This window comes from Callithrix jacchus, chromosome 4, assembly GCF_049354715.1.
Source record: "Callithrix jacchus isolate 240 chromosome 4, calJac240_pri, whole genome shotgun sequence".
Classification (NCBI taxonomy): domain Eukaryota; kingdom Metazoa; phylum Chordata; class Mammalia; order Primates; family Cebidae; genus Callithrix; species Callithrix jacchus.
Window position 1 is genome coordinate 24,028,716 of NC_133505.1, and position 24,963 is coordinate 24,053,678.

Here is a 24,963-nt window from a genome sequence, read left to right on the forward strand (position 1 = left end):
ATTTTTTCTTCTTCTTTCTCTCTCTCGGCTTCAGAGGGAGTACCCTACAATGAAATGCCACAGGGAGAGAAGACTAGGACCTAATTTAAAGGTGATTCTGGGGCCGGGTGCGGTGGCTCAAGCCTGTAATCTCAGCACTTTGGGAGGCCAAGGCGGGTGGATCACGAGGTCAAGAGATCGAGACCATCCTGGTCAAAATGGTGAAACCCCATCTCTACTAAAGATACAAAAAATCAGCTGGGCATGGTGGCAGGTGCCTGTAATCCCAGCTACTCAGGAGGCTGAGGCAGGAGAATTGCCTGAACCCAGGAAGTAGAGGTTGCGGTGAGCCGGGATCGCGCCATTGCACTCCAGCCTGGGTAACAAGAGTGAAACTCCACCTCAAAAAAAAAAATAAATAAATAAAATAATAAAATAAAGGTGATTCTGCATGATATGCAGGCACCACCAAAACGTGGATAGACGCAGCATTACAACCTCTTTCTGGGACATCCCTGAAGGAAGGGAAGTCTTCCTCATGTGCAGCACTTCTTAGTGCACCTGGTTGCCTACTTTGTTTGGAGGGTAATCACCAGATGTGCTACTGTTTCATGGGCTGGATGGTCAGGGACTTAGAAGGAACATAATTACAAAATGGATGACAAAGAGATTTGGGGAACAGGTATGTGGATATACTTCTCTGAATGGACAAAGAATATGAAGAGATATGTGTCCCATGTGAGTGCTCACCAAAGAGTGACTTCAGCAAAGACTTTAATAATAAAGTGGATTATCTTACTTGTTCTGTGATGCTAGTCAGCCTCTTTCCCCAGCCACCCCTGTCATTGCCGCAGAGGGCTCATGAGCAAAGTGTCCATGGTGACATGAATGAAGATTCAGGGCTCAGCAACAGGGGGACTTCTCACAAAGGCTGACCTGGCTGTGGCCACCTGTGAGTGCCCAATCTGAGACCAACACTGAGCCCCTATCTCTCACCATTCCCCAGGGCTATCAGCCAGTGATCTGATTCCACCATCGTGGTATTCCACAAAGCATTGCTTCTGACCAAGGAACTCACTTTTCAGTCAAAGAAGTGTGGCAGTCAGCCCATGCTCATGGATTTTACTGGTCCTACCACATTCCCCATCACCCTGAAGCAGCTGGCTTGATAGAACCGTGAAATGAATGGCTTTTGAAGATGTAGCTGCAGCACTAGCTAGGTGAGAATACCTTGTAGTGCTGAAGCAAGGCTCCCCAGAAGGCTGTGTATGCTCTGAATCAGCATCCAATATATGGTAGTACTATTTGTCCCATATCTATGACTCACCAGTCTAAGAATCAGGGATGGAAATGGGAGTGACACTACTCACCATTACTCCTAGTGACCCCCTAGCAAAACTTTTTCTTTCCATCTGTTGTCCTAAGGGTCTTAATTCCAGAGGCATGACTGTTTCCACCAGGGCACACAACAATGATTCCAGTGAACCTGAAATTAAGACTGCCAAGCAACCACTTTGGGCAATTCATGCGTCTGAGTCAACAGGCTAAGAAGGCTGGTGCAGTGTTGGCTGGGGTGATCGATCTGGACCACCAAAAGAAAATTGGACTATCACTCCACAACAGAGGTAAGAAAGAGTATGTCTTGAATATAGGAGATTCCTTAGGAGATCTCTTAGGATTACAATGCACTGTGATTAAGGTCAGTGGATAACTACAGCAACACAATCCAGGAACAACTAAGAATGGCCTAGACCTTTCTGAAATGAAGCTTTGGGTCACCCTGCCAGATAAATAGCCATCACCAGCTGAGGTGCTTCCTAAAGGGAAAGGGAATATAGAATGGATAGTGGAAGAGGGTAGCTATCAATACCAGCTATAATGACGTGACCAGTTATGGAATTGAAACCAATAATTGTCATCAGTATCTCCTCCCCATTTTGCTAAGAATGTGTTCTGCTTATATACATGTATTAAACAAGTGTCTTTGTTTTCTTTCCACTTTATCATGTGACATAAGATATATTAGCTTTATGTAAGTAATTACTGTTAACTTTATTGTTATTAATATTTTATTTTTATTTATGGGATGGAGTCCACTCTGTCGCGTAGGCCAGAGTGCAGTGGCATGATCTCAGCTCTGCAAACTCTGGGTTCAGGTAATTCTCCTGCCTCAGCCTCCTGATAGCTGGGATTACAGGTGCTTGCCACCTGCCACCTAATTTTTTTTTATTTTTAGTAGAGACAGGGTTTCACCATGTTGGCCAGGTTGGTCTCGAATTTCTGACGTCAGGTGATCCACCTGCCTTGGCCTCCCAAAGTGCTGGGATTACAGGGGTGAGCCACTGCAGCCAGTCAAGCATTAACTTGACATCATAGCATTTAATTTATGGGCTATCAGGAGAAGAGAAAACACCACTCAAGGACTTTACTTCCTTTTCTGGGGAAGGAATTAGTGAATCTCAGCTGTACACAGGAGAATTAGGTGGAACTATGACTTTGTTGTTATCTTTTTCTGGAGATTATGGTCTGAAGAAAGGTATCTGGGTTGAAAAGGGATGGACTTGTGATGGTTAATTTTAGGTGTCGACTTGACTGAACAAGGGATACATGGGTAGCTGGTAAAGCATTATTTCTGGGTGTGTCTGTGAGAGTGTTGTGGAAGAGAATGGCATTTAAATCAGTGGACTAAGTAAGGAAGATCTGCCACTCAATGGGGGCAGGCACATTTCAGTCAGCAGAGGGCCCAGAAAGAACAAAAAGGCAGAGGAAAGATGAACTCTCTCTTTTTCTTCTGGAGTGGGGACACCCTATTCCTGCCCTTGGACAGCAGAACTCCAGGTTCTCTGGTCTTTGGACTCTGGAGCTTGCATCAGTAGCCTCCTGGTTCGCAGAACTACAACCCAGGACTGAGAGTTATCCCACAAGTTTCCCTGGTTCTGAGGCCTTCAGACTTGGACCTGGTCATGCTACCAGCTTTCCTGGTTCTTCAGATTGCAGACATCCTGTCATAGGATTTTTCAGCTTCCATAATCACACTAGCCATTCCCCCTAATAAATATCCTTTCATCTTTCTCTCTCTCTCCCACTCTTCTTCCTATTGGCTCTGTGTCTCTGACTAACAAACCATATCATCTAGCAATTGCCCTCCTTAGTATTTACCCAAATTAGTTGAAAACTTGTGTCTACAGTATAACCTGCACATGGATGTTGTACTAGTTAGTTCTTGCACTGCTATAAAGAACTACCTGAGACTGGGTAATTTATAAAGAAAAGAGGTTTAGTCGGCTTACAGTTCTGTGGACTGTACAGGCTTCTGCTTCTGGGGAGGCCTTAGGAAACTTACAAGCATGGTGAGACATGAAGGGGAAGCAAGCACGTCTTACATGGTGAGAGGAGGAGGAAGACAGAAAGGGGGAAGCTGCCATACACTTTTAAAAAGCCAGATCTCATGAGAGCTCTATCACAAAACAGCACTAGGGAGATGGTGCTAAATCATTAGAAATTACCCCGATGATCGAATCACTTCCCCGGAGGCCCACCTCCAACACTAGGGATTACAATTCAACATAAGATTTGGGTAGGGACACAAATCCAGACCATATCAGATGTTTACAGAAAGTTTATTGATAATTGCCAAAACTTGGAAGCATCCAAGATGTCCTACATTAGATGAATGGATAAATAAACTGTGTTGCATCCAGACAATGGGATATAATTCAGGGCTAAAAAGAAATGAGTTATTCATCCACAAAAAGACTTTGAAGAATCTTAAATGCATATTACCAGTGAAAAAAGCCAATCTAAAAAAGCTGCATACTATATGATTCCAAGTGTATGGCTTTCTGGAAAAGACAATAGTATGAAGCTATTAAATAGGTCAGTGATACCCAGGGGTTAAGAGGGAGGAAGGGAGGAACAAGCAGAGCACAGAGTATCATACAGAATGTATGATACTATAATGATGGATATACGTCAGCCCACATTCGTCCATTACACATTTGTTGAACGCACAACTCCAAGAGTTAGCCCAAAGGTAAACTATGGACTCTGGGTAATAGTGATGTGTCAATGTAGGTTCATCAGTTTTAACAAGTGTGCCATCCTGGTGGGGATTCTTGGTAATGGGGAAGGCTGTGCACGTGTGAGGGAAGGGGGCATATGGAAAATCTTTGTACCTTCCACTTAATTTTTCTGTGAAGCTAAAGCTGCTCTAAAAAATAAAGTCTATTTTATAAAAAGCCAAATAAAATATTTGAAAATTTTAAAAAAGGTGGTGAATTTTCATCTGTGACTTCTAAGGAGGAAAAAATCCCAAGCTTAGTGAAAGCAAATTCTTAACAATGAGCCTTGTTTTTTTAAAATCGCTTAATTCCATCTGTTGGTCTTAGGATGTACTCTGCCACTAACTTAATCAGGCCTTAACCTTCTGAAACACATTTATACAGGTATCTGTGGTTCAGGTCTCTTCCTCTAATAGGCTGGATTAGAATCCTCTTAGAATGTTCTTTCTAAGAAATAGATCTAATTTTTAAGCGATATTCCACGTTTTAAAATCCCTCAGAGACATCATAATTAGCTTAATTTAGGTTACAGATGGTTACATAAAGCAATAGTTATAGATATATGCATATGAAAAGGTTAGTATGCACACATATGAAACCCTGCTCTGTCAGCTGAGAGACCTCAAAGAAGGGCTGTGGTTATACCCCAGTGACAATGAGCACACCTACTGCCCAAATTTTGTTTTCTAGTACTAATAGTCTTCAATAAAAGACACTAGGGCTCCTTAGGGAAATGATAATTCTAGGACTGGGACAGGAAATATACAAGATGAGCTTGAAGTATCTTGCAGTTCTTGAAAGTAAGGGAAGTGTTTTTTAATATCACAAGGGGTGAGGTGAGTGGGAGGAGGGTGTCAAAGAGACACAGGAGTGAATTAAAAGAGCTCCCAGTGACCAAAATTTTATTTTGAGCAACGAAATAAGGTAGAGTGGATTATAAACTAAGGTATAAAGTAAATATTCATGAGTGTATGCGTGTATAAATAAGTTATTTACTGAATAAACAAGTGGAGGAAAACAGACACATGTCTTATGCGGAATTAATTTAGGTGGATACTCTCCCTTCAAGAAAGGTAAGCATAGCTCCTCACTCTTTTTTTATTTTATTTTATTTTTTTTATTGCATTTTAGGTTTTGGGGTACATGTGAAGAACATGCAAGATTGTTGCATAGGTACACACGTGGCAGTGTGATTTGCTGCCTTCCTCCCCTTCACCTATATCTGGCATTTCTCCCCATGCTATCTCTCCCCAACTCCCCATCCCCTGCTGTTCCTCCCTTATTTCCCCCAGCAGACCCCTGTGTGTGGTGCTCCCCTCCCTGTGTCCAAGTGCCCTCATTGTTCAACATGGTTCATTTTCTGTTCTTGTCAGTTTGCTGTGGCTCCCTACTCTTTAAGGGTGCGCTGCACATGGCAATTCCTTCCAAAGAGCATGGTGTGCATTGGAGAAGCCTGACAAACACTACCTTGTCAGATGATGAAGGTCAATGTCAGCAGTGAAAAGTCACATTGATAGCATATATCCTTATTATACTATGATGACAATGGCACTTTGCCTCTGCGGTCTTCCTCCCCCAAATCCACAATCCCAGCCTAATCACAAGATAGATGTCAGACAAATCACTTGATCAGTGCCTCTCAAAACTGTCAAGGTCATCGAAAAGCAAGGAAAGTCTGAAAAACTGTCGCAGCTAAGAGGAACCTAAGGAGACGAGAGGACTAAGTGTAATGGAATATCCTCGATGGGATCTTTGTACAGAAAAGGACTTCAGGTAAAAACTAAGTACGGTCTTCAGTTCATAATAAGCTATCAATATTGGTTCATTAATTGTAACAAATGCATTATACTAATGTAGGATAATAATAAGGGAGGGTCTGGTGCAGTTTCTTGCATCTGTAATCCCAACACTTTCAGGGCCAAGGTGAGAAGAATGTTTGAGCTCAGTTCAAGACTGCACTGAGTCATAATTGTGCCACTGTGCTCCAGCCTGGATGACAGAGGTAGACCCTGTCTTAAAACAAATAATCATAAATATGTAAATATAGGGGAAAATGAATGTGTAGCATGTATAGGAGCTCTCTGAACTATTTTCTCATTTTTTCTGTAAATATGAAACTATTTTAAAATTTAAAAAAAGTTTATTCAAAAACATCTCTCCAGAGACTGTGAAGTCCCTGGAGTCCATAGTGGTGGTGGTGGGTGGAACATCCCTATGCATTTCTAAGCAGTTTAAATGGTTGTGAGTGTAAGGCATTGTGAATGAATGGTGCACCTCCAGATGGAACAAAATGCTACACATATGTGTGCACAGGTGTACAGGGTTCTGTGTGTCCAGCAGTAGCTTCCATGCAGGAAAATGAGCAGGTTAATCAAAGTCAGAATATTCTCTCTGCCTAATGAATTAAAAGAGAATGTGTTTTAGAAACATGTAGTGTGCACTCACTCACACACAAACACACACACACATTAAAAATGACTCTGGGGCAGCCTCATCCCTAGAGCTTTTCCTTTAAACTGCCTTGTCACCATCACAGATGGGTGATCACACCAGCCTTTTTTTTCTCTACCAGAAAGTGACACTCCCTGGCGCCCACCCTTGGTCCCTCCCTGCCACACCACACCCCACTCTGCTTTATTCTTATTTTCAAGGCTTTCTGGCATCACCTCAAAATAAACTAAAATCTCTTCAAGTTGGATCTTTGAATAATTCCAGAGGGGAGAGGTTCTTTGTAAATTCTGTTTGCTTAGGGATTCCATACAGTGTTTGCAAATTCTACAGTGTGGGAAGCCTCCAGACATATTTAAATCCCTTTTCCAATTACCCAGCACCATCAAAGATGTCACTGACTTGAAGCAAAAATCCAAAAGGATTGTTTTCTCCACAGCGTGTGTAAAACTCCAGAATTTTTAAAAAACATGTTGTTTGCAGGGTAGCATCACCTGGACACCAAGATGCATAGCTTCTGGCAGTCTGTCTTGTCCTATTGGCTACTGAAAATCAGAGCTGGAGAGGCTGAACCCTGCCTCTTGCAAGTGGTCCAGTTTCCCAGCATGTAGAAGATTTAGAACAAATTGGAAAAGAACATTTTAGAGCTGTGCCACCCACATTCAGTTTGGGTGCCCCCAGGAGCCACAGCTTAGCAAGAGCTACAAGGAGTCCATAACAGTTGTCCTTCCCACCTCCTGAAAAGCTCCTCAGTGTTGGAAATCTTCAAATCTGATTATCCTGTGACCAGGTTTTTTTCCTATTCAAGAAGAGCAAGGTGACAAATTTCTAAACGTTAGGCCTGGGCGGCTTTGCTATCTTATTCCATAGCCCTTGGACTTTTGGGTTCTCACTTCGGAATGAAAATCTTGTGTTGCAGAAGTTCATAGTCAAAAAGGTATTCTATTGTCTCTTTGAGCTGTCTAGCTTCTAAGAGGATGAAGCCCTAAATAGTTCTCCCCAGGAAATCCCACTTTCCCCTAGGGCAGAAATGATGGTCCCATGCCCTAACATGAAGTCTCTTTAGGAAAGAAATCCAGTCACTCCATGCGATCTCCAGTGTATGTGCATTGATGTCCCTGCATCCCTGGTACAAGAGCTACTCTCTTGGAACCTTCCTTCACTGAAGACTTCTCAGCCTGCCCTGGAGGCATTCTCTGCTAAAGCAGGTGGCACTGCTGCTGACAGGGAGCCCATGGATTTTGGTGGCATGGTCCTCTCTGGGGTTACTTGGGCTGGTTTTTAGGACTCTATGATCAGGAGATCTAGAGCTTCTTCCTACTATGTTATCATCCATTTCCTGATTTGGAATTGTATGCATAATGCCTTCCATGAACATGGTTTCCTCTGAACGAGCTGGAGAAACCATCTACTACAAGGACCTCATTCTTCTGGAAGACATGTTTGCAATTCAAGTGTTTCTCCTCCTCCTGCTCACCTTGGCATGGTACAGACTCTTTGGCCTTGTATGCCTCTGTCCATTGAACAAGAATCAGTCCTTATCCCTAGGGTTCTTACTCTACCCTGGATGGCCTTGGTTTTAAAATTGAAAACCCTCATTTGGGGCACTTTTCAGTCCTGCACAGCTGGTCACTCTATTTGAGTGACCCCCTCAGATTCCCTCCTATGTTTGGTAGCTGGTTCAATTTCCTAATTAAGATGTGCCAAGAGATGGCCCCAGCATCCAGAAGTTGCCAAAATGCCTTTTGTTTTATGGATAAATCCCACTTGCTCATGAGTAGAGGCAGAAAAATGAACTGGAACCCCAATGATGTGCACACAGAACTCCCAGGTCCCTGGAACCATTTATCAGTAAGGCTGCATTTCCTGAATGTTTCTTCGTGTGCAGACACAATTAATGGACCACATGCAGCCTTGCTAGGTTGAAAGGCTTCAGAGCCAGCTGCTCAGGATGCCTAGCTCAGCTTTCTAAGTGAATGGGATTGAGAGATTTGCAAATGTAGCTAAGCCTATGCAGTTTTGTCCACTAGGCTCCGAAAAACAAAACAACAACATCCAGTGCTCCAAGAGTAGAAACCATCTCGTGCCACCACTCTTGTATTCCAGTCTATGAGTTAGATGGACCCTAGGATTTCTGAGAAAGGAGGGCTTCCGCCAGGTTTAAGAGACCAAGGAAGGCTTCTGGAAAGCTAGAAATTGAGCTGTGCTTTGAAAAGTGGTCTTTTGTAAAGTGTCTGTTCATGTCCTGCATGTTCCTCACTTGTACCCCAAAACCTAAAATTCAATAAAAAAAAAAGAAAAGTGATCTTTGAGGAAGAATGGAAAGGGACTCTCAGGGTCATGTCTGAAGATAGAACCACACCATCGGTTCAGGACTGCATGTATACTCACGCACTTGGCTAACTTCCTCTTCCCCAATATAGCATTCCAGCTATTGGAGATGCTCTTCCTTTTCCAGAAACAGAATTCCACCATTCTGTTTCTGGGAATGGAAGAGCATCTCCAATAGTATTGATGCCAAAAATTTAGTTGACTATACTATTTAAGCCTTCTAAGAAAATGAGCAATAGTAAGGGCCTTAGTAACCCACTTTAGCAATAAAACGTCCTTCCAGTGAGTATATTCCTTTTCTTACTTTTCTTCCATTGTTAGTGGTTTTACTTCATGGTGATTATCATGCCTGTTGCTTTGCTTTTATTAATTAAACTGTGGAAGAAATCATGTCAGAGATATATTTTTCCCTAGTGTCTGAATCATATCCTGGGAACAAGTTTATATGTGTGAGTGTGAGTGTGCAGGGGGAGGGAATGTGGATGAAATGATGAGAAATTGGGGAAACAGTTGGAGAATAATGAGTGAAATGACTTCAAGTATGTCTGTACTCTAATTTTCTCTTAGTAAATAAGATAGGCTCAGTCAAATGTGTGACTTATGTTTTCTCTGAGCTGTGCCTTCTTTCTGCAGCTTTTTCCTTCTTCTCTCTTCTAGACTCAGATTACCGTATTTCCCTGCCCTTCTCTCACATTAAAAAAATGTGTTTAAAATCTTTGTTCACTCTAGGAGGTAGATAATAGCTGGAGAGTCAAATGAGGACCACCTGGAACGCTCTTTTCTAATTATATTATTCTCAGCCTATAAGCATGGTGGCTACAATGATGGAATATTGCTTATAGGATTGTTGATAGGGAAGGGTTTCTAAGCAGAGGTCTTTTGAGGATCCTCCAGACCAGTTACAGAATATCAGATTCCACCTAAAGATTAGGCCAGCTTTGAAAGAGAGGGATTTAATCAAAGAACATAGGGAAAGTTTCTACTTGAATATTGGAAAAACTGATGTTTCTGAATTAGATGAATATCTCCTCCAATTTTGTTTGCTGACTAACTACACCTCTTTAAAAGTCTGAATCTCATTCTAAAACTGTAATAGATTTGGACTCAGCCAACAGATGATCTATTCCAATCAGTCAATCTGTTAATGTTCTTTGAGTGTCTACATATGAAAGGCATTTCACTGCTTACTCAGTTTACAAAAAATGCGTAGATACCTTCCTTACAGGTTCTTTTTAATAATTAGAGGTAGTCTATGTAGACCTTTAGTATTTAGTACAAAATAAGCACTCAATCAGTGGTTGCTGTTGCTGTTGTTTATTGCCCTGGTTTCAGCTCAAACACTTCCTGATGCTTGATTTTGGACAAGTTAATCCCCTTCTCTGGGCCTCAGTTTTCTCCTTGGGGAAGTGGAGATAATATGGAAGCTTCTGTTTTATAAACCTGCTATGAGTCTTAGATAAGTTATAAAATTGCTTTGAAAACTATGAGACATAGAGCAAAATACAGAGAATGATCCTTCTTCTTCTTCCTTTCGTTTGGAACTGAGCTCTCATCCTCATCAGAAGAAGTCATGAATTCTTATTATACCTGCTGTTGTCTGCCGCAGGCTTGGGAAGAGGTCTTAGGCCCCATCTATTGTACTGTTCACTGCCAGAGGCATAAGGCTTGTTCTTTGGATGTATAGGATATTAGAAAGCAGTGTTGAAATTAGTCTGAATGATCACCTGCTGATTGCACCATCCATTTGTTCACTTATTCGGCATTTATTTCTTGATAGACTTCCATGAGAGAGAGAGACTATTTTCCTGACCTACTGATATTTCTGGAAACCTAACCAAGAGAATCTTCTCTTTAAATCTGTATTGCAGAGCAAAGTAGGCTGATACACATGGCTAAGAGGTACCTGGGAGCTCCCGAATTAATCCAGGCCTCTGACCTCAGACTGTAGGTGCTGCCTTCGAAGGACTGTGTGGCTGGGATGCTGGAGATTCACAGAAAACCTCTGAAAGAGGCTTGGAAGGGTCAATGGTTTGTTGAGCTCCTGAGTCTGTGATAGCGGTTATGGAACGCTGTTTAGAAGGTGTTGCATAATGAGCCTTTGGTTCACTAAGAGGCATACATTTTTATAATCTACCTAAGGGAATTGAACTCCCTTATTAAAACAAAATGCAGACTGTCCAAAGTTTTAGTCATCATAGGAGACTGCCCAGGTAAGACAAGGTATTGGGGCTAAGTGCATCTGCCTGTATTTCTCCTAGATTTTCTCTGTCCCATGGGTTTTCTCTTTTTAAATTACTGTGGCCACCATTGCACTGACTTCCTTTCTAAAACTCTGTCCCAAAAGTAAACAAAAGCTCACTTTTCTGAGTTCTTGAATTTTGAGGAATAGAATATTCTAGAGGGCATTACTTAATGCTGTAGAGGATAAAAGGAAAGAAAGCAAAGACAATGTAAAATACAGAGCAGAGGTTTCCTATGCCCAGCCAATGCCATTTCCTGTTCATTCTCCTTGTGAGTCAAGAGGCATAGGGTCTTAACTCCAAGAATGGAACCACATTTTGCCTGAGCTTCCAGCTTCCCAATCCTTTACATTTTCTGCAGTTTCTTGTTCCTATAGATCATGTCTTAGACACTTTGTACATTTTGAGCCCAAGCCAAAGTCAGTAAACAGCCTTGGAAGGCCCTCGTAGCTGTGATTTCTAGTCTGCAAAATTCTTCCCAAGTGAATTGCACCATGCATAATAACACATATGTTGCGTGACCTTGTGCTTCACACACGGCAGCCTTGTCTCCATTGCCTGCCCTTCCATTAAAAAAAAGAAAAAGCAAATTCAGTGATGGCAGCACTTGTGCAAGGATGACAATGACCAGCATGGTGGCCATGAAAACCTACCACTCAGATCTGCTGAAGAAGCAAAAGCCACTGTCCTCTGGATCTACCTCGCCCTCACTGGAAGCCATGCTACCAGTGGGCTGTGCTCAGTGAGACCAAGCTTGGCAATGGACCTAAGACGGGCCCAATCTGGTGGGACACAGGACTCCTCCTACCAGGTGACTATGACTAGGGTACTCACCAACAGTCTCACTGAACCTTGTCTAGAACTGGGCTGTGGTCCAAGTCTCCTCTTATCCAATTCTCCTCCCTTTCCTTTTTCCTACCACAGTTGTCAGATCTTCCTTACGGTCTGAAGATGCTTCCTAACTCTGGATGCCTCCCCCATAAATCTCTTGTATATCTAATCCCATTCTGGCATTTGCATCTCAGCAGACACAAACTAACATAGCCAGTAATCAAAAAGATGTTTTGTTTCCAACTGGAGCTGTATTTGCCAGCGTAACCCACGTGAATTTGGAGGTTCATGTGTTTCAGGCCTGCAGATATCTGCTAGCCCTCTGGCTGCCCTGGTGGCTCAGAACACTAGGTGAGCTGGTGAAGTCAGAGCAGAGTGGAATCTAGTTTCTTCTCACTGAGATGTTTCCTCTATTTTCTGTGGCAGCTGCATCAGAGAAGGGGATATTGTCATTTAGCTCCTTCTAGATCAGAAGCCTGACCCTTCAGGGGTACAGCCAAAGAATCTCACCTGAGCCTGTTTGTGTTATGTGATCCAAATCATCTTGTTATTCTTTTTTTTTGAGATGGAGTTTCGCTTTTGTTACCCAGGCTGGAGTGCAATGGTGCGATCTCAGCTCACTGCAACCTCCACCTCCTGGGTTCAGGCAATTCTCCTGCCTCAGCCTGCTGAGTAGCTGGGATTACAGGCATGCACCACCATGCCCAGCTAATTTTTTGTATTTTTAGTAGAGACGGGGTTTCACCATGTTGACCAGGATGGTCTTGATCTCTTGACCTCATGATCCACCAGCCTCGGCCTCCCACATCTTGTTATTCTTTACAACCTAACTGGTCAGGAGCTTCTGACGGTTGTAAAAGAAACAAAAACAAAACGAATTCACCACAAACGTCTTGTTTGGGAAACCTTGAAAAAGGTGGAACTGTGGTCATTGGCCCAGTAAAGAATAAACTGGTTGTTTGGGAAAGCAAAATAAAATTCCATCTGTGTCCACAGCTGTGCTGGATTCTCCACACAGGCAAAGCCTAAGCCTGAAGCCCATCAACACACGGGCGCCAAGTAATTGTGAAGGGTTCTGTTCCCATAGCCTATTCAGAATTTTGCAATCAAAATGATAAAAAAAAGTCTTTAAATTTTTCATATGCACACTTTCTGCTCTATAATTTAGATGTTTTATTTTGTGATGTGTCTTCTTCTGGTCTCCAGGCATGGCCTCGGGACAACCAGCTCTGCATAGCTTGAAAACTCACAAAAGGGTCTTGATCAGTTATGTGTTGGTAAATGTTTAACTACTTCATCTCTGAGCAAAGTATTTACTGCGTTTGCTGTCTTTCATGGGTGTACCTACTTCCTACGTGGCCAATTTCAGGCTGCCAGTGTGGTGTCACTGAATTTTGAAAAGAGAAGCACACTGTTGGCTCCCATGAGCAGTGGGGAGCAGGGCCCAGCACTCCTCTGGTTTATTTCCCCCTTGCTTCTTGCTTTCAACCCCACACAGCAGGCAAGACATCTCTGGGGAAAAGAAGATCACCTTTGCAAAGTTTATCTCAGAGACCCCTTGTCAAATTAATGTCACTGCGTATGTACACCTAAAGCTCTGATTTCTTTGGGATTTTAGTAAATGATATGCTTTCTTTCCTCGTGTAAGACATCTATAGACATCCCAAGAAAACCATTATAGGAATAATGAGAAATTAACAAGAGAAATAATGCTTTTCTCGTTCTCAAAATTCCAATCTTGCTCCTCTGCCATGAGGAGCTGTTTCAAGGTCCAAGGCATTTGGGACAATCAAGTTTAGAGATTAGTTTTGTGGTTAACTCACCAGCCCAATAATAGCAAATAGATTTGAGAAGATTCTTGCTGGGGCTGTGAACCACTTTGAGGATCTAATAAACGCTATCATTCTTGCTACAGAAAAATGCCTTAGCACTTAAAAGCATGCCTACAATTTCATGGAGGGCATGGATTCCTCCTCCTCCCCACCTCAGGTCATTCATAAACTCTAAATCAAAAACACCTACTTTAATGCGACTCTGCAGAAACTGTTATTTATATCTAAAAGGCTCCAAATCTAGGCTAGTGGAACCCAAGAGAATTTTGTATAGGAAATGCACTTGCCTGTATATGATATTATTCTTTCGAAGATGTATTCTGACCAAGAACGTCGGATTCTAAAAAGAGGATTTTTAAAAAATATAAAATCCTAATATTAGACTTGGCAGAGGCATTTCTGCATGCAGAGGTCTCTGACTTCCCTCAGGATCCTGTGTTAACTGCCCAGGTAATTAGCATGAACCGAGGTTACAATATTCTGGAGCTGCGTATTTCACAAGGGCAAGTGCTGATTAATGAGCCAACGTAAGTGGAAGTGTCAGGAGTGGCAGTGGGCGAGGGAGAGAAGCTGGGAGCTGGGCTGGGAGATGAAGACTTTGGGTGAAAAGGGCTATAAAGTACATAGTGGTCTCATTAAAAATGCATGCTGTTGAGCAAGAAACCTTTAAATGGCCTCTTTTTGTTTTTTGCCCCCTCCTAAAAGATGTCCTAATCCAGCCAGCCTCTGATGAATGTCGGAGGCCACATTTTCTTTTTTCTTCCAAACATCCCTTCTATTTCTTTTAAGTTCTGCTGAAACCGTCACTAACCATGGGTCGGACAGGGGTGCCAATGCTGCCGGTACCACCTTTTCAGACACGAATTTCCTAATCTGTAAATTAGGCCACAGAGAAAGAAAATCCACTCTGGAAGCTGCTTCGACGTGCCCAGTTTTCTTCAGTACTGTGGGACAAACTCCATCGCACTGACCTTTGGGGATCTGTATGCATGTTTTTCATTGGCCATTGCTGGAATTTGGTTTTCACCTGGATTTTAAATTTTCATTTATTTATTTTGTTGGTTTTGTAATGTGTGGCCAGAGGGCTTTGACCTTAAAATTTTTATGAGAGCTTCCCAAAGAGCCTAACAACAAGGGAAGTCTTGTCCCTGTTGATTCAATCTGAATCAAATGCCTTCTAGATCCAAGGCACAGGGCTCAGCGCCGGGATAAAGTGCCCAGTGAATGAAGACCCTGTTCTTGCCCTCAGGAGCAGTGCAGAGACATCCATTCATAGAGAAATCCCACAGATGAATTACACAAATGAACACAAAACCAGATCTGAAATGCCCAGTGCACAGGAGAGGGGCCGGTTGCTATGAGAACTTGCAATACAGCAGCTAACCCAGTGAGGGTCCCAGGGTGCTTCTCAGAGAAGGTGATGATGAGATGTAGTTCTCACCTGAAGGAAAGTAGCAGGGAGCTGCGGTGGGCAGGGCTGCAGAGCAGAGGAGGGGGTTTGTGCTAAAGCAAACAGCAACAGTGCTGGGGAGGCGTGAAAGCGTCCAGGATTGGGAAAAGAATACGAATGCTCAAAATATGGCAAAAAATAAGGAGCAACAGAGCAATGGAAATGATAAACATAGAATTGGGAGTTGGAGGTGTTGGTGGTGGTGAGGAATGACGGAGGGGGTGCAATCTGGGAGGGGAACACAGAGGCTTCAGCCATATTGTAGTAATTGTGTGTGTGTGTGTGCGTGTGTGTGTGTGTGTGTGTGTCTCATTCTGTCACCCAGGCAACCAGGCTGAAGTGGCACAATCTTGGCTCTCTGCAACTTCTGCTTCCTGGGTTCAAGTGATTCTCCTGTCTCAGCCTTCTGAGTAGCTGGGACTACAGGTGCATGCCACCACACCTGGCTAATTTTTGTATTTGTAGTAGAGATGGGTTTCACCATGTTGGCCAGGATGGTCTCGATAACCTGACCTCATGATCTGCCCGCCTCAGCCTTCTAAAGTGTTGGGATTACAGGTGTGAGCCACAGTGCCTGGCAGTAATTGTTTTTTTTTAAGCAGGGGAGTGTAGTAGGCATACTCTTTATATGTTGTCTATCTAGATTATTTAATATTAACTTTTTTTATTTTTTAAAAAAAGGTCAGTGAGTCCTAAGAGAAAAGGAGAGTGAGTAGCAGAGAAATGAAGCTGAAGGGCTAGAATAGGTATCAATTAGAATATATAGTCATACATTACTTAATGACAGGGATATGTTCTGAGAAATCCATCATTATGTGATTCCATTATTGTGCGAACATCACAGAGTGCATTTACATACACCTAGATGGTGTAGTCTACTACACACCTAGGCTGTATGGTAGAGCCCAGTGCTCCTCGGCTACAAACCTGTATAGCAGGTGACTGTACTGAAAACTGTAGGCATTTGTAACACAATTGTAAGTAATTGTATCTCTAAACATATCTAAACATAGAAAGAGTACAATAAAAATATGGTATTATAATCTTATGGATCCACCGTCATGCATGTAGCCTGTTACTGTTTGAAATACCGTGATGCAGCACTGTGGCTCACACCTGTAATCCCAGCACTTCGGGAGGCCAAGGCAGGCAGATCACCTGGGATCAGGAGTTTGAGACCAGCCCGGCCAACATGGTGAAACCCCATCTCTACTAAAAATACAAAAAATTAGCTGGGCATGGTGGCAGGCGCCTGTAGTCCCAGCTACTTGGGAGGGTGAGGCAGGAGAATCGCTTGAACCTGGGAGGCGAGGCTTGCAGGGAGCCAACATCACGCCACTGTACTGCAGCCTGGGCAATAAGAGCAAAACTTCGTCAAAAAGAAAAGAAAAGAGAAAGAAATACCATGATGCAGCACGTGAGTGTATATATTCCTGCCTAACTAAACTAAAATTGTGTGATGGCTTTTTTCACGTATAGTTGAAGAGGCTTAATTATTGTTTATATAATAGTTTTAAACAAGAGCTTTTAACATGCGACTATCCTATCAAAGAGGGGTTGTGGTGTTATTTAATTGTTCAGCATAGACTGTCAGTCCTGGATTTGCAAGGCGAGTGGGACAATAAAAATGGTTCTGCCACCCTGAGAAACCATCTTAATCATCATTACAATTGCTCTGTGATTTTTCATTTTTTTCCAAAACATGGAAAACTCTCTTACTATGGGTTATAGATATACAGAAAACCAAATAACATAGTAAAACTCATATTTCTTTAGTACACTCTAATTTAAATCATTAGGAACGCTGAGAGTTCAGCAGTTTTATTTTTTGTAAAAAACTTTTCAAGAGTAGTTTGAAGAGTGCTTGCCTTCTTTTTGTCATAGAACTTGCTCTATGGAGCCAACATCTTTTCTATGCCTTGGCAGAATGTCACACTCCTTTCTAAGTTTGGATCAGCTTCCAACATGTTATCCTTTGAATCTTCAATGTCACGAAACATCTTTCAATTCTTTCAATATGATTTTTTTTTTTTTTTGCTGATGTCTCTTTCTCTCTGACATCTTAACTTTTATCCTTTTCCTTGCTCCTGCCTTCCTTACTTTTGTGTATAAATTCACCTTCCTTAAGATCCTTTGGCTGCTATCTAGAGTCTTTCCAATAGAGGCAGGGTTCGCATCCCCACAGTCAGATATTTTTCCTCTAACTCAATTTACTTTCAATGTGAATTTCACATTTTGTTTTTTTTTTGTGCTAGACTGTTATATTTATTAACTAATGCCCTCTTTTGAGTATGTCAGGTATGCTTACCACTGGAAGCCAAGGAGGCAACACAGCCACATGCTTTTCTGTCTGTGCCTGAACGATAACAGTTACACGGTGACCAGTCACTGGGGGAATGTGAAGGAAGTGACACGGTTGGTCTCTGATCATGATGTGCATCTGTTATTGTGTGGCAATCTGTGGACTGAAGATCTAACAAGCCAAGTTTGTACTTTATGCAGTTACTCAGAGTTAATGTACTGTGATAACTGAAATTGAAACTAGGCTGTTAGGGGGACTGGTGGTAACTGTAGTAACTGAAATTCACACATGAGATAACTATGCAAAGTATGAACGGTTTGTATCTATGCATGAGCTAGAAAGAATCATTCAGTTTGGAGAGAGCAGAGTAGAACAGAGCAAAGGTCTGAGGAAATGAAATGCAAGATGGTTTAGGTGAGAAGGATGGAAAAACTGGAATGTGAGGTTCCTGATAGTGTAATGCAACACTAGAAACAGTAAACAGTACAGCTCCATGTCTGGAGAACTTAGATAGTGGAGGATGAGAAGCAGAGATAAACATTTGCCTGTTGAAGGAAGAGGACTCTCAAGGAAAAAGCAGATGATACCCAAGACCAGAAGTTCTTGTTTTAATATTTTGCTAGATGGGCCAAGTGGCCATCAATGCTTACATGAGGAATATCTGATTCATTTTGTGTTTTTCTCCCTTTCTACCCTACCCCCCACACACAATGAATGTTTTCTCCTATGATGCAAAAGAAGGAAGTATTATAAAAAGCTTAACATCTTCAAACAAGTGTGTTTGAATGCCCACTGTTAGGTATTTGTGCATATTTCAACGTGAAGTTTATATGTGCAACTTGCCTACTGCAATGCAAGCTTGCCAAACAGAGTCATTCCTACAGTGCTGCCACGAGCTTGAGATTCACTGCAGGAGAGTAGTGGCAAGTACCTGGATGAGAGTCAGTGAACAGGTTTGGAAGATGTTAGAGAGAATTGAGAGTCGCTATGAAGTACTTTGTCCTGCCAATGAAATGAGCTCTAAAGTAATCCTCTTTCTAAGTTGATGGGGAACTTTGGTGACCAGTCAAGATCTCTTAGCACCTCCTCTCACTTTGGAAAGAGCTTTGCCTGGAGAGATCTTTGTATGTTTCTCTAACTGTTCACAACAAACGATGATACAATGTTTTAGGAACAGATAAAACAGTGTCATGAGAAATCAGAATGGAGCCAAAGCCAGAAACCTAAGCATATTCAGGACATAGGAAAATAAGTTCTTGGATACAGGTGAAAGATACTGGTCTTTCAAACATGCTATCTTCAGCATTTCTTGGAAATGGCTGTTGCTTAGATACAAAGTCGCCATAATATTTTGGCATGAAGAAAGTCTCTGCAGATCTCATGTTGGTATCCTTTATGGGGTTGCTGATTAATTTGGAGAAATGTCATTTAGTTTGGGTGAGGTACAAAACATGATTTGTAATTTTGTTATTTTGGCTCCTCAAATCTGCAGCCCAATTGCACAATAAATTCAGCAAAATTGGGTATATTTTTAGTCTTAAAAATAAAACAGATTCAGCTCTTACTTCATTCCTGGGCAGGCCTTGAGAATAAATGAAACTGTTTCCAGAGTTTTGAGAATGGAACTTCTTTTCATGAACCCATCGCTTTTGAAGTAATTTTAGAATTTTTAACTTTGGATATTTCTGCTACTCTTAGGTTCCAGTGTATTTATTTTTAGTTTTGAGAAAAGTAAAATTAAGTCATGAAATTTGAGTCCATCTATAGACAGAATAAAAAATCACCCCTGTAATATGGGGATTATACCTTTCAGTTATCACTTGGAAGATTTTCTCCTCTATTCATATATTTACGATGGTAAGATTGAGCCTTTTGTTAAGAAAATGTTCCCCACTATTGGAGAAGTCAAAAATAGAGCAAGTCCTTAAAGCAAACAGAAAAGAAGATATTGACAACATTATCTTTGGTTTTTGTTGGTGACTTTATGGTGATTTTAATTTAGAGTTGGTTTCTGAAAAACTATGGTGATGGAAATGACAGGAATGTATCTTCTGTAGAGAAATATGTATTTCAATCTTTATCCTTCTTAACATTCATCAAAAAAGAGTAGATCGTTCTTATTATTATCACCATTATTGCTATTTTACTGATAAGATCAATACTGAAACTTGAGACATAAAAATATACTTTTCAGTGGGATTTGTCTGCTTTCAGTAATGATGAGCAAGACAATTTGAATAAACTCTATTGTTGAGAACAAGTAAAAAAAAGTTAGATGAAATAGGAATAATAATAATTTTAAAAACCATTAAAACTTTTAAAACTTTTGCTGTGGCTGGGCATGGTGACTCACGCCTGTAATCCCAGCACTTTAGAAGGCCGAGGTGGGCAGAGCACCTGAGATTGGGAGTTTGAGACCAGCCTGGCCAACATGGAGAAACCCCATCTCTACTAAAAATACAAAATTAGCTGGGTGTGGTGGTGCACATCTGTAATCTCAGCAATTCGGGAGGCTGAGGCAGGAGAATCACTTGAACCCAGGAGATGGAGGTTGCAGTGAGCTGAGACTGCACCATTGCACTTTAGCCTGGGCAACAAGGGCAACACTCTGTCTCAAAAAAACCCAAAAAGGAAATAAACAAACAATTTTGCTGATCCAGAGAAAACGGTAGAAAAACAATGAGATTTTGGCAGAATCCCAGGACAAGGGTAACAAAAGTCACAGTCCACCCAATGTGAAAAATCTGATCCACCCCCACTCATATTTAAAGGTAGGACCCCAGTCTTAGGATGAGGGTAAACCACAAGTAAACCAACACTCAGGCTGACTCAGAGATCAGCTTCTCTTCTCCTGACATCTGAGGAACCTCAAAATTCAACTTGGATTAAGGTGGCCTTGCACTAATGGGCCCCCACACAACCAGTAGAAGCAAATAAACATTCTCTTTGAAGGAAGGTAAACCATCTTAGGACTCAGATTATGTCAACAACTTAAAAAATAAATACTATGGTCAAAGATAGGAGGATATCTAAAGAAATAATGTGGCATGATCAATTATCAGCAGAAACAACAGAAAACAGAGCCCACGGTGACTCCTGCCTGATGTTAGAATTATTAGACACATTATAAAGTAACTAGGCTTAATACATTTGAAGAAGTAAAAACTGAGCTTAAAATATATAAGCATCAAAAGAAAACTGTAAAAAGTGACATTATTGAAATGAATAAGATCTGAAATTACAGAATTTTAGGCTGTTCAATTAGACTATAAACCATTTTATTAAAAAACTGAAGCATATATACTCTTTTTGAGCACATACAGAACATTGACAAAATTTGTTTACGTATATTGGGCCATAAAGTCTCAAAATATTGTACAGTCACTTGGATTATATCCTAAAAATTATGTTAGAAGGCAATTTCAAAGAAAGAAAGAAAGACTAGGAAATCTCTCTCTCTGTTTTAAAATAAAGAAATGTATTTCCACATGACCAATGAGTCAAAGAAGAAGGCATAATAGATACTGGAAAATATTTTAAACAGAATGTTAATAAAAATACTGCATAATCAAACTCATGGGATGCAGTTAAGGGCAGGATTAGAGAAAAACTTATATCCTCAAGGTGAATATGTAAGATAAAAGACAGTCACAAAAGTAATGAACTAAGCATCTTTCCAGGAAATTAGAAAAAGAACAGCAAAATAAACCCAAAGAAGCAAAAGAAAATATATTTGATACTGATTTTTTTGTAGATTCCCCTCAGCAAATTACAAAAGTTATATCTTATTCTGCTTTACGATAGTACTTCACCATGAATGGATGTTGAAATGCATCAAACATTTTTCTGCATCTATTAACATTGTTTATAAGGACCTTTTCCTTTGATATGTGACTGTGGCTCATCACAGCAACAGATTTTTTTTTTCTTTACTGTTGAAACAACCCTGCATTCCTTGGATGAGTTCAATTTGGTCATCGTTTCTTCCTTTTGAAAATGGCTAGATTACATTTGCCAATGTTTTATTTATACTTTTTCATTTATGTTTATAGATATGCTCAGTCTGTTATATTTTTCCTCTTGTTTTACCATCCACATTGAATTTTGGCATCAAGGTGTTGCTAGAATCATAAGATGAATTGAGGACGCTGTCACTCTTTTCCTTTTCTAAAGAGTTTGATAAAACGATAAGCATTTTTTCCTTGAATATTTTGTCTAGTGAAGGAAGTTAAATGGCCTTCCTTGGATTATTATTGTGGTGAGAGTGTGGATTACTAATTCAAGTTCATTGATGGTTACATTACTGTTTATTCCTCTTATTTCTTCTTAAATCAATTTTAAAAGTACTTTCTAGAAATTTGTCTCTTTCATCTAAATTGTTAAATGTATTGACAGAAGGTTGCTGACAATATTCTTTATGTTTAATATCTATGGGATATCAAATGATGTTTATTTATTCATTTTTATATTATCTCACTTAATCTTTACAAATAAAGCTATGATAAATACTATTACTTCCAGTCTGTAGTTGAGGGAACTGAGTGAGGTAGAGAAAGTTAAGCCATCTCTCTACTAAATGAGTAGATCACAGATTTGAATCCAGGCAGTTAGTCTTCCTTTCCTTGACTCTTAACTAACCATTATGTTATACTTTTCCCATCATAGTAATGATGACAATGATACTTCAAAGACCAAGTAATCTACAGTTTTGGTAACACATGGGCTTTATATAATTTTATATATTTTTGTTACTGTTTTACAAAATGTTCACTAAACTAGTTGGACCTGCTTCTAAAGAGTCAACATTTAATCCATCCCTGGATGGGCAAGTTTTTTTTTTTTCTCACTAATTGCTTTAATCCAAGCTTGTAACAAGGCAGCCTTTGTTTACAAAAGGACTTTATAAAACCCAGACTCACTCTTGGAATTAACAAGTAATACATCTCGACTGCTAAGACTCCAGGCCAAGCCACCAGAATTTCTTGTCTAAGATACTTACAGTTGGTCTCCCTTTGATCAATTTTCTACAGAAAAGTCATCATTTTGTTTTAAAAACATACATTAGACTATGCTATATAATTTCCTTTATTATATACCTTCATTTGGGGATAATATTTTCAGATTTACTATGATGCTTTCTTTTTTCTTTTATTAGCAAGGAAACAACCTTGCTGTGGCCTGCTGCAGACACCCAACCCTTGAGGAGTTATTAGGACTTATCACAGAAGAAACCAGCTGGGCTGAGGAAGTGAGACAAGGAAGGGAAGGAGGCCGTTGCAGGCTTCATTAATGAGCTGTTACTGTGTGGGCAGCTGGGGCTCCATCCCACTGGAGGGCTTTCTTCTGGGACACTACATGTAATCTGCTTCAGAGTTGTCCTACTCGAGTGGGGTTGGATTGGTTATTTATTCACCCACTCTTAACTGACATACTGAGATCTTCTTGTGAGAGAATGAACTTCCTGGCACTTCAGTCCTGTCGTGCACATAGACCAAGCATTCCTCTGTGATTAGAGAATGCTCTCTACAAGAAGGTCACAAGTGCTTGCAGCAAAAAGCCATCTGCCTGTAAAGGAACAGCGGATATCAAGAAACTATGGGTGAAGCATCAACACTTGCATTGCTGTTGTCAAATTCTGTCCCATCTCAAGTTCACTCTGTCTGATAACTGATTCTTCACAGTGGAGTTCAGCCACAATTTCTTCAAAACACAACACCACAAACTTCAGAAGGAGGATTAATGGGACAAGCTACAGACCCTGCTGCTTCAATTGATCCCAAGGACATAATAGACATTTACTGCCCTCTTCTACTGTCCCCTCTAGATGCCCCCCATGCTCATTCAGCACTTCTACTTATGTTTCTTGTGCAATTAGTGGCCCAGACATTGATACTGGAGCTTCTGAGCCACTGGTTACTGTGCCCTGGTCATGCCATGACTGCCGACTGCCCATTCATGGTTATTAGTGGACACAGAAGCAAAAAAGCTGTCCCTGAGTCCTTGATTCACTCCTCTGTGCCACCTTTAACCAGCAGCAATCATGGATCCTAATGATGATCAAGGTGGATTATGCCCATAGATCCTAATGATAATCAAGGTCGATTATGGCCATAGATCCTAATAATAAGGTCAATTATGCCCACCAACATGACCATTCATTTCTCTGCCTGTGTGTATATTGGTATGAGAGCCCAAAATGACTGGATGACACTCACTAATTTGGGGTTAAAGGGTTTAATGGAATTTTTAATGTGAAGTCTTAGTCTTTGGAATCAGAACCTTTTCCAAGATGATTCTAAAATCACAGGGATAGAAAAGACAAATTTCTCCAAGTGTACCATTGAGAGTGATTCCAGGAAAGGCCATCCAACCTCTTGGTTCCTGGACCCATGTAGTCTAGCAAGCTTTCATGAATAATGCATCATCAATTGGTCATACAATACTTCAAAACTTATATTGTATCTCAAATGAGCATTTATCATTCCAATAATCTGGAGTGTCTCAGCTATTCCAAGCTCATGCCCAAGCTGTTCCTTGGGAGGCCATCCAAATTTCTGTCAGCCTGGTGGTTTCTGAGTGATGTGGTGTAGAGTAAGGATGGTCAATGTCATGGTCACGTGCCCATCATCACATCTAGTTTGCTGCCTTTGAGTGACTGAGTGGTTGAGCTGCTGGCATTGACATTGACTCATACTTTATGCTCATTCCCACAGGATTTTCTAATATGTTGCTCGCCAAACTTCTGTGTCTCTGTTCTTTATTCTTGTTCTTCTTGATCTCTAACCCAGCCAAGTTATTTATCAATGTTCAAGAGACGTTTCCTTGGACCACTTCTTCCACACAAATGTGATGGTCAGAATATCCCTGTCCACTGAGAGGATTTCCCCTCTTCACTGTATATCAGGGAAACTCTTGAGTAAAGCTGTAGTTTGTAAGCAGTCCACCTTTTAAACCCACATAGCTGTGAAGTGAGGGAAAGACCCTAGTACAGTGGAGATCACATATCTCCACATGCATGGGTTTTCAGCCTAACTGTACTTTCCAGACCTGCTCAATCCCAAACATACAATTTTCGTTGAATGACAGATTGCTGCTGAGCCTTGCAAAGCCTATAGCTTGTTGGCAGTAATGATACCCTATTCATGATGTACAGCATCTGTCACACAATCTAATCTTCCATAGTAGGCACTCAATCTCTATTAAGCATATACCAGTAACAGTTCAGGAGCTACTTTTTGAATAGCAAATCATTCTCCGATGCAGACGGCATTATCTTGCTCCAGAAACCTGGGGCTCTGACTGAGCCTCTACTCTAAGATTTGCCTGAGGCTCCACATGGTGTCCTTTTCAACTATTTGTAGCACTATTGGATCTGCCGGATCATATCGCCCAGGTAGTAGGGATGCTTATACTGCAGAGCTCTTTCTTGCTCTGGGCCCACTCAAAGCTTACAGCTGTCTGCATCATCCAATAAATGGGTTAGAGGAGG

General features: G+C 41.0%; 1 long non-coding RNA gene across 1 annotated transcript in view; it reads left to right on the plus strand.

Annotated features, from left to right (window-relative positions):
• The first annotated feature begins 318 nt into the window (after positions 1-318).
• LOC118152799 (uncharacterized) overlaps positions 319-24,963 on the plus strand; it is a 57,886-nt gene continuing 33,241 nt past the window's right edge. Inside the window, exon 1 of the long non-coding RNA XR_004741644.3 lies at positions 319-1,604. This is a non-coding gene — a long non-coding RNA (uncharacterized LOC118152799). The remainder of the gene's footprint in view (positions 1,605-24,963) is intronic.